Genomic DNA, 11,283 nt, shown 5'->3' with positions numbered 1-11,283 from the left:
CGTCATGGTTTTCAGGTATTCCAATAATCTTCAAATTATCTCTCCAGGATCTATTTTCCAGATCAGCTGTTTTTCCAAGAAGATATTTCACATTGCCCGCTATGTTTTATTCATTTGGGTTTGCTTTATTGTTTCTTGGTTTCTCCTAAAGTCTTTAGCTTCCATTTGTTCAATTGTAGTTCTTATGCAATTATTTTCTTCAGAAAGCTTTTCCATTTGGCTTTTCAAGCTGTTGATTTTTTCTCATGACTCCTGCATCAATTTCATTTTTCTTTCCTTTTGTTCCTCTACCTCTCTTGCTTTATCTTCAAATTCCTTTTTGAGCACCTCCTGAGACCAGTTCATAATTTTTGGAAGCTTTGGATATAGGAGCCGTGATGTTGATATCCTCTTCTGAGGGTGCACCTTGATTTTCCTTGTCACTAAAGAAACTTTCTATGGTCTGCATCTTTCTCTGCATGCTCATATTGCCAGCTATTTCTTCACTTTTATCTCTTTCTTAAAGTGGCACACTGTTTCCAGGCAGCACTGTCTCAAGCTTCATGGGGTCCAAGGTGGTACAATTTAAGGAGGGGCAGATTCTTCACTCACCTGGCCTGTGTTCTTGTCTGTAAATAATCCCATGCCTACTTCCTCTTCACCCAGAAAACATTTTTGTTTTTTGCTGGGCTGATAGCTGATAGGTCCAGCAACCCTGTGCCCCTCTCTGACCAGGGTCACCACCACTCAAGGCTTCTTCCTGGTTCCTAGCAGGGGTAAACCAACCAAGCTCCATCTCAGCACCAGTAAAGAACCCTGTAATCTCCCCCCAGCCAAGCACTCAGCCCTCTTATCATACCTTGAGCTTAGTTGCAGAAGAAGCTGGAACTGTAGCTGATTCAGAGCCTCTGGATGTCTCTTTCTCTGGTGTAGCCTGCCAGGGGCTGGATCTGTGTTGGCTCAACCCTGGGGTTGGATTCCACTCCCACCCCAGCACAGCAGATCCCTCTTGCTGACCTTCTAAGCCATCTTTGACTGGAAAATAATCTTACTCCATCGTTTTGTGGCTTCTCCTGCTCCTGACATTGCTGTATGGTATTATTTGAAGGGATTTCAAGAATCTTGGGGCCAGCTCTGAGGATACACCATCTCTCCTCTGCCATCTTGGCTTCATCCAGGAACCATGAAGAGTCTTAACATCACTAATAACCATGATAGTGTGGTTCCTGATCCAGAGCCAATCTTCCTGGATAATAAAGTCAAGTAGGCCTTAGGAAGCATTGCTAACAATATGGCTATTGGAAGTGACAGAATTCTGGCTGAGCTATTTAAAATCTTAAAGGTTATACTATGAAAGTTCTGCCATTAATATGCCAGAAAATTTGGAAAAAAGCTATTGGATTGGAAAATATCAGTTTATGTCCTAATTCTTAATGGCAATGCCAAAGAATGTTCAAATTACTTAATTGTTTTATTTCACACACCAGCAAGAAATGCTTGAGATTATTCTTGAGATTTTGCAAGCTAGGCTTCAGCAACATATGAACCAAGAATTATCAGCAGAGTAGACTGGTATTTGAAGAGGCAGAGGAACTAGTTATCAAATTGCCAACATCCACTGGATTATTGAGAAAGCAAGGGAGTTCCAGAACAGCATCTACTTCTGCTTCATTGACTACACTAAAGTCGTTGACTGTGTGAATCACAAAAAAATTTGGCAAGTCCTCAAAAACATGGGAGTACCAGATCATCGTACTGGTTTCCTGACAAACCTGTATGCTGGTCAGGAAGAAATAGTTAGAACCAAACATGTACCAACTGATTTGTTTAAGATTGGAAAAGGAATACAAGGCTACATATCATCACCTGATTTAACTTCTATGCAGAGTACATTATGTGAAATGACTGGACAAAGCAAAAGCCAGAATTAAGGTTGCTGGAAGAAATAACAACAATATTAGATACTCATATGATACCACTCCGGTGGCAGAAACTAAAGAAGAATTAAGAGCCTCTTGATAAGGTTGAAAGATGATGAAAAAAGCTGGTTTGTGGTTTAACAAAAAACAAAACAAAACACTAAGATCTTAGCAACTGGCCCCATCACTTCCTGGCAAATAAAAGGAGAAGAAATGGAAGCAACCTCAATTTTATATTCTTGGGCTCAAAGATCACTTCACACAATAATGGTAGCCATGAAATTAAAAGATACTTGCTCCTTGCAAGGAAAGTTATGGCAAATCTGAACAGCATGCTAAAATGCACATATATCACCCTGTCAACAAAGGTCCATATAGTCAAAGTTAAGGTTGTTTTGTTTTGTTTTTTTTTCCCAGTAGCAATGGAAAGGTTCAAGAATTGGAGCATAGGGGCAGCTATGTGGTGCAGTGGATAAAACACCAACCCTGAATCCAGGAGTACCTCAGTTCAAATCCAGCCTTAGACATTTGACACTTAATAGCTGTGTGACCTTGGGCTGAGCACCACAGAACTGAAGCTTTCAAATTATGGTATTGGAGAAGATTTTTGAAAGTCCCTTGGATATCAAGGAGATCAAATCAATTAATACTTTAAAAGAAATTAAGACTATTCATCAGAAATTCAAGAACTAAAGCTGAAGGTTAAATACTTTGTCAACCAAAAGAGAAGGTAGGATTCAATGGAAAAGACTCTGATGGTGGGAAAGGTTGTAGACTGAAGGAGAGGAGAACAATAGAGTATGAGATGGATAGATTGTGTGATGGAAACCATGTACAAGAGCTTGAATAGACTTCAGGAGACTGGGGTCATGAAGAATTTGATATGACTGAATACTGAACAACTACAAAAAGGATTAAGGCAAAACCAATAACTACAATTCAATATTTCCAGTATTTATAATTGCATTGACATATGTATTCATTCCACTGACATAGAACACAGCTGCTTTTCAATTTAATAGACAATATTCAAGAATTTCTTTGGTTAAAAAAATCCATCACCTTTCAGCCAACCTGGAATGCATTTTTCCAAAGCTTAGCAAGCCTAGTCACCGATAAAAGAAATACTATCCATTGGGTCCGTATTAGAATTTCTTAGTTTGGTAAGACCTTGTAGCACTTGTATCCTGCTGTCATGAGCTTTGAACCCAGGCTTATCTTCATACAATGAGGAGGCATCAAAACCCTTATAGATAACATTAATTTATGTATTTACAAACAGTGAGAAAATGAAGAAAAAAGTGATGTGAGCAAGGAGAGAAATTATGACCAACAGGTAGGATCAGGGAAGGCATTGTTCTGGAGTTCACATTCCAGTTGAGTTTTAAAAGATGACTATGAATTCAGTAGATTTTTCCTGAATTGCTGCAACATTTGCTAAATTGCTTAGCAATTCCAAACATATTTGAAGTTCCCTTCAAAGAGATTTGTATTAAACTACTTCTTAGGCTTCCTCCCTCATTCTCCCCTCCCCAATTTTATACAAAAAAAAAAAAAAAAACCAAAGGACAACAATGTGAGATGCTAAGTCTATGTGGCAGGAAGTAACGTTTAATTTACTAATTGTTTAGGGAATTGGGACATACCATCATCTCATAGAAAATTCATGCACATCTATTGTCCTTTCAGTATTTGTATACTTCAACACAAAGCAGTGGTTGGGTTTGGTTTTGGTAAATGTAATTAGAGTCATTCACACTGTGAGCAAAGTTTCAGCCAGTCATACAATCATAATCTATCACTTGCAGTCAAAACTGTAAGCATATTTATCATTTGGTTTCTTGACAAACTTGTACAATATCGACTCTGTGGTCATACCTGTTTGTCAGCAAAATTTGGGTGTGAACTAACACCAAATGTGGTATAAAAGCTGAGTAAACTTATATTCTTATTTGACATTGATTAGATTATATATCCATCATTTACCACATTTCTGATTTCCAATTTGAGAATTTCAGACTTCAAGAGGCATAATAATATCTCATATTTATGTAAAATGTTTACCTTTAAAAAGCACTTTCCTAAAAAACATACCTTTTTAAAATAGCACTATCCTCTCAAAACAGCGATGTATGTTACTCATGAATTGTTATCTTTATTTTATATATGTGGAAAAAGATTAAGTGACTGTCCATTGTCAAATGGATACTAAAAACTAGAACTAGGAATTAAACCTGTCTCCTTTTTGTTTGTTTGTAGGCAGTTTGGGTTAAGTGATTTGCCCAGGATCACACAATAGGTGTCTGAGGTCAGATTTGATTCAGGTGATTCTGACTTCAGAATCAGTGTTCTATTCACTGTGCTACCTAGCTATCCCAGAACCTGATTTCTGACTCAAAGACATAAGAAACTGACTAATCTTTACTCAAAATTAAATAAGCCAAAAGGTCAGATAAGATACAATTCATATATTTTTCTTCTTACTCTTCTAATTGTTTTAGAGAATATTAGTTAAATGGCAAATTTCTTTATTAAAATTATTCTATCAATTTAATTTCACCCCATGTTTCATCACTGCAGAGATCATATTTTTACATTAAGAGGCTTGGAAAGTAACAACCAAGATCACATTGAAAATTGCACTCCATATCAAATAGACACTTGAACAATGAAATACTCAACCTAGAGCTCATATAAGTATGTACTTGTACACTGTTGTTTACACAGGTCTATTAAAACATATACATAATTATTTCTATAAAAACATGAGCAATTGAAGATTTATAATAAATGGAACAGGGGAATAAAACTTGGTATCAAGCTTCAAAACAAGTAAATGTATTCTTGATATTATCAATTTGCATTTAAAATTTCACTCCCCAGTAAAAACACTTTGCATGTCATTAAAAAAAAAACAACAAAGAAAATACCAAGGACCTTAAGAACATTGGAAACATGGGTTGAATAGAAGTAAGAGAGGTTCATAAAGGTCAAATAACTCCAGTGAAAAATCATAGTAATTGCTACTTGGACATAACTTCAATTTTAGTAGGTTAAGTGAATGCCAAAGATATATCTTAGTTTTCAGAAAGCAGGTGCTATTCTCTCATGAAATTCTGCTCACAGATTTAATTGAAATTAGTTTGGATGTGAACACTCTCAAATGATTTGGAAACTGGCTCAAGAGTCACGAACAAGGAATAATCACAAACTGCAGAGTATCTAGTTGTCTAGAGGGGTGGCACAGGGATTGGTGGGTCTAGTTTCATTTAGCATCTTCATTAATGATCTGAAAGAGGGAGTAAATAGCATGTTAATGAAATTCAGAAATGGTAATAGATGAGGAGGTATTGCAAACACTGATAAAGACTTGGAAATTATAAAAAGAAACCCATAGAGGTTAGAGATATAGACAAGAATTAAGCTGAGATTCAACATTGAAAAGTGAAAGCTGAAGTGGGAAGGGGAGGGTGGAAGAAATCAGAAACAAAAAGAGTCTTCATGAAGAGACACCCAGAAAGCATATCAAAATTAAGTGATGACCCAAAAATAACACACAGTTTTGGACCATCTAATTGTGGACAAATTGGGGAATATGGAGGGGAAACTATAAGTATAAGACCATGTCATTTGAAAACTAATGGAAGAACTACACAAGTTTAACCTGGAAAAGAAAACATGTAGTGGGCAGGAGAGGTAGAGATGACAGCTATTTTCAATTATATTAAGAGATGTAATGAGAAAGAGGTTTTAGAGATGTTCTTCTTTGTTTTATAGGACTGAACTTAGGTGTTATGGGCAGATGTTATCCAGAAGCATTAATAAATTCAATATAGACACAATTAATTAACAGAGATTTCTAAAAGTAAGAGGAGCTGCCTCAGAAGATAGTAGATTACTCCTAACTAGAGGGATGAAAGTGGAGTTTAAATGATCATTTCTCATAGACGTTATAAAAGGGATTGCTCTTCTTGAAGGCATGACCAACTCTGATATCTCCTATGATGATATCAAATTTTGTATAAATAAGGAATCAGTGGGTCCTTTTCCAAGACACATCATTAAAGGAAAACAACATACTGTACTCAATCCTCAGTATCTTCACAACAGAAAATCAAAATGAAGCAAAGTGAAGAGAAATTAGAAAACATCAATAGGAAAAGGAGAATAGAATTCATAAAGCAGCTAGGTAGCACAATAGATAAAGTGATAGAACTGGAGTCAGGAAGACCTGAATTCAAATCCAGCCTCAGATACTTACTAAGTATATGACCCTAAGAAAGTCACTTAACCTCTATATGCCTCAGTTTCCTCATTTTTTCAATTTGAATAGTAATTTTACCTTCTTCCCAGGGTGGTTCTAAGGAACAAATGAGGTAATATGAGAAATGTTTTGCAAACGTTAAAGCACTATATAATCTTAAATGTAATGATGATGATCATCATGACAGTAATGATGATGAAATATTAAAAAATATGTATATTCTGATAAACCAAGATTTATTAAAATACGACTCCAGTGACATATTGTGGTACAGCAGTAATCTAGTATTCTTAAAATCTATAGCACTGATATAAACTATAGAAAGTTTTATCAAGAAATAAAGGCTTCAATAATGGGTCCAGTTGAAAGATTTACCTGTCATCCTAGCTAAGTTTGGAAATATTCAGTACAAGCTTAGACACATGGTTAGTTCTGAGTAAAGAAAAACTCATAATGATCATTTCAGGGCTGAAATCTGCAACACTGGTAGAAACAAAATCTCAGAATCTTAAAATATTAAATTAAGCTGTTTAAAAAGGCACATGCAAAAGATGAATGCAAGAGGGAGGAGGAGAGAGATTCATGACTACTTAGCATAGTGCAAGTGAATATAGCTAAGAATAAAAGGTTACAATTAAGAAAAATTTAATCAGGAAAAACATTCCTAGCAGACCTAATAGATAATAGCGTAACAATCATGCTAAAAGAATATTAAGAAAGTTACCTCTTTTGATATTGAAAATAACAAAGTAGCAAAAGTACTTGAATGAATGTGATTAAAAATATGGTTTTTACTGAGCCTTGACAGATGGATGCACTTTTTCAGCTCTAATTTCTCTGGTGTACAATTCTCTTGTCTGTGCCAGAAAATGCATATTCCTTGAACCCTCAGGGGGATGGGCCTCTGGTACTGCTCCCATATCCTTTACATGAAGTGAGCAATCAACTAACCTATTTAGTAAGTAACTAATGTGCTAAGAAGTTGAGAGGCCTGAAAAGAAAATGAATAAAAGGGAAATCAATCTATCATCCCGATGACTGATGAACATAAACACATGAGAAATAGTTTTTCTAAACCAACATTTTGCTTCTAAAGAGGTTTTATGAAAGAACTTGGATATTCTCCATGACACCCACGTCAAAGGTGCCTGAATATTCTATGCTCTCTTAATACATCCCTTTTATGGAACAATCAACCATGAATTTATCTAAACTCCTCATGAACCTATTTGTATTTTTAACTTTTTGGGTAATGGGTTACATAAATGCAACATTTTTCTATGTAAAGTAATATTTAATTTTTAGTAGTCTTCAAACCAAACAAACTTCAAGGGTTCTTCAGATACCCTGGGTACAGTTATTGTAATTTAGTGAATGGGTTTCTTTTTATTCTTTCCCCCCATATTCTCTGTGATTTCATAGACTTCAATCTAATGACTACCCAACCTTGATCTGACTAGGCAGAATACTAGTAGTTTAATCTTATACAAAGTGCATCAGTCCCCCTATATCTCCAATATGAATTTTATGAGGAACAATAACCAAGTCCACACAGAATCTAGCTATGATTTCAATCTAGCTGTTATTTAAACCAAAGCTTGAATAATATTTTCAGTTGTTTCCAATATTTCTGCTGATGTACAGCAAAATAGGACTTGGAAGGAAACCATAGACCTCACCGAATTTAAGCCCTTACCCAGAGGTGCAATGTCCTTACAATCTCCCTGATGGTCTGAACATGAACATTCTTATTTTTTTTATGAATCACAATTTCCGTTATTTGTGCAAAATAGTGAATAACCATACAAGCTGAGAAAAAAAAATGGTGGCTTTAGGATTTAAACAAGTCCTTCTGTTCTGAATTAAGCATCAATTTTGAAGGCTTTGAACTTGTAGCTTTAGCCCCAGCATCTTTGGGTTTGGACTCAGCATGCTTAGTAACCTTGGAATCACTGGACTTGGTTGCCTTGGGATCAGACTTAGTTGTCTTGGGATCTGACTTGGCTGCCTTTGCAGTAGACTTTGTGACCTTGGTGTCAGACTTAGTCACCTTGGCAGCCTTGGGATCAGACTTGGCAGCCTTGGGATCAGACATGGCAGCCTTGGGGCCAGATTTGGTAGCTTTGCGATCAGGCTTACTGACCTTGGCATCAGGCATGGCAGCCTTGGGGTCAGTGGGCTAGGCGGCCTTAGTGTCAGTGTTTCTGGCAACCTAAGAGTCAGGCTTTGTGACCTTGGGGCCTGGGCATTTGATGCTGACCCTAGGGCCTGGATGCTTGGTGGCCATCTTGAGGCTAGCACGTCAGGCAATGTTCTTGGGGATCTTGGGCATCTTGGGCCTGAGGAGCTTGGTCTTGGAGGCCTTGGTGCTCAGGGCCTTGATGGCTTTGGCATTGTTGTCCTGCGTCTTCTTCTGTCCCTTCTTGTTGTGTTTCTTGGCAAAGTACATGTTTCTCAGAAACTTTGGTTCAACCCCTTTCAGAGACACATATCTCTGTGAGCTAGGTTTCTTGATTCCAATTTTTGTGCCATTTTATTGATTGGTTGTGGGTGGTAGGGTTCTTACACTTAGCCATCTTTACAATGCAGCCTGCATTAACAGGCACTCCATCGACTGGAAGAGGCCAAAAGCAAGAGAGAGAAAAGTGAACACTCCTATTGATAAGAAACTTTTTTTTGCCTTCTTGTAATACCAGCATATTAATAACAAGTCTAAAATGATTCCTAGGCACTCTTTCTGTTTTCATTCTAATAATTCACAGAATCTCAGAACCTCATAATTGGAAGGGAACTTGGAGGCCACCTAATCCATTCTAGACCCAAAAAGGAAATCTATATAACATCTGAAAAGCTCATACAACCCTCGCCTGAAAAAAATCTAATGAAGAGTTATACACTATCTCCCAAGGCAATCCATTCTGCATTTTGGATAGTTTTAATTGGATAGTTTAAGTTCAGTGTTCATATAATTCTGTTGTTGTTGTTGCTACCATGGCTGCCATTTTCCTTAATTCTTTGAATGAATGTGTCTATGTAACATTTGTCTCCATAATATGGAAAATGTCAGTCTGGTAGGTGGTTGATAAATGTTTAATGATGATAATGATAATGATGACAATGATGATGGTAACAAAATTTAACATGAGTTACTAGTTCATATGGATAAGTAGCACTATGATTTTCCCATGACAGTTGCGTATTATAGCTAAAATTGCCTAGGATAAGTTTGAGTTTTTAAAGTACCAAAGCACGTTTTCTTTTCTTTTTTTTTTAGTATCTATGCTTCACTTAATTTCACTGAATATTACATTAGCAACTATTACATTAATTGGTCCTGTTTCACATACTAAATGATGACAAGATAAAATTGAGGCTACCTTAAAATATAAATCATTAAAATAATTATTCACTTAGGATATGGGTGAAAAAAAAATAACCATACCTACAGCATGTCTAGGTAGTAACCTAGAGCCTTGAGCAAAGATAGTGGTTCTACCCCCAAATTATTCCATCTGGCAGTCAGTACCTGCTGTACTTCACACATGAATAATAACAATTTGCATGTAAATAGAAGTGTACAAGCTTTTATGGAGCTAAAAGATGTATTTCAACACTGCACAGTGGAATTAGTTACTGGGCACATCACTGAACGATGCTTTATCCTTGTAGTGATGTGCCAGCTAAAATCATCCTAAATACTCAATTTGGTATTTCCTGGTTGGATTATTCATTGAACTTCTGTGGAGAAGCTCAGAAGACTTTTCTGTTGAAAAGCTGCCAACTCCAGGCTATGATTCTGACACTGATGTTGTCAGTGGAGATTAAGTATTGGTCTTAACAAGTGCTGACAGTTATGCTCCTTATCCTTGTTCCTCTACCTCTCTTTAGCAGCAAAGAAACTAAACCCAATGCTCTATACCAGGAATTCTTCTAACTCTAAAGCCCAAGGGGTCCATGGATAAATTTCAAGGGGTGTGTTAAACTGAATGGAAAAAATAACATTTTTATTCATTTATAATTAAAATTTAATGTTCCTTTCAATTAAGAATGTAAACAAAAAACATTATTCTGAGAAAGCTCCATGAGGTATGCACATGAGTGCACACACACACACACACACACACACACACACACACATTAAGAACCCCTGCTCTAGATAATATAAGGAAAAATTCCATAGGTGGGAAGCTTCCTCCTTTGCTTAAATGTATCTTCACTCATTTTGTCCTTCCTGACTAATGTGGAATAAGAACCATTTTTGTCAGATGAGAGAGACAATAAATTAATTATTCCTTTAATTAAAAATTCACTGAATGCTTAGATTATCAGGAAGAATATAAATATTTCATTATAAAGTATTTTAAAATGAAATCCATTTGTTAAAAACATATTTTAAGTTTGGCTACTTCGGGGAAAATAGAAAAAAAAGTCACAAAGGAGAAAGGTACTTTTTTTAGAGCAAATTGATGATTCTCAAAAAAAAAATAAAATTCCATTTAAAGTAATGGTAGGGGGGCAGCTAGGTGGTGCAGTGGATAAAGCACCGGCCCTGGATTCAGGAGGACCTGAGTTCAAATCCGGCCTCAGACACTTGACACTTACTAGCTGTGTGACCCTGGGCAAGTCACTTAACCCCCATTGCCCCGCAAAAAAAATAAAATAAAATAAAAAAATAAAGTAATGGTAGATAATATAAAATACTTGGGAGTCTACTTGCCAAGACAAACCCAGGAACTCTATGAATACAACTACCAAACAGTCTTCACACAAATCAAATCAGATCTAAATAATTGGAAAGATATCAATTGCTCATGGATAGGCAGAGCTAATATAGTAAAAATGATAATCCTACCTAAATTAATTTATTTATTCAGTGCCATACCAATCAGAATACCTAAAATTATTTTATAGAGCTAGAAAAAAATAATAACAAAATTCATCTGGAAAAGCAAAAAGTCAAGAATATCCAGGGAAATAATGAAAAAAAAATTCACAGGAAGGTGGGTTAGCGGTACCAAATCTGGAGCTTTACTATAAAGCGGCAGTCATCAAAACTATCTGGTACTGGCTAAGAAATAGAGTGTAGGATCAATGGAATAGGCTAGGCACAGTAAACACAGT

General features: G+C 36.2%; 1 pseudogene; it reads right to left on the bottom strand.

Moving 5' to 3' along the window:
* Nucleotides 1-7,993: 7,993 nt before the first annotated feature.
* LOC122739417 lies at nt 7,994-8,738 on the bottom strand (annotated as a pseudogene).
* Nucleotides 8,739-11,283: the final 2,545 nt, after the last annotated feature.

The sequence above is a fragment of the Dromiciops gliroides genome, chromosome 2, assembly GCF_019393635.1.
Source record: "Dromiciops gliroides isolate mDroGli1 chromosome 2, mDroGli1.pri, whole genome shotgun sequence".
In the NCBI taxonomy this organism is placed as follows: Eukaryota; Metazoa; Chordata; class Mammalia; order Microbiotheria; family Microbiotheriidae; genus Dromiciops; species Dromiciops gliroides.
Note: the sequence above shows the minus strand (reverse complement) of the source record. Positions and strands in the feature narration are given on the sequence as shown.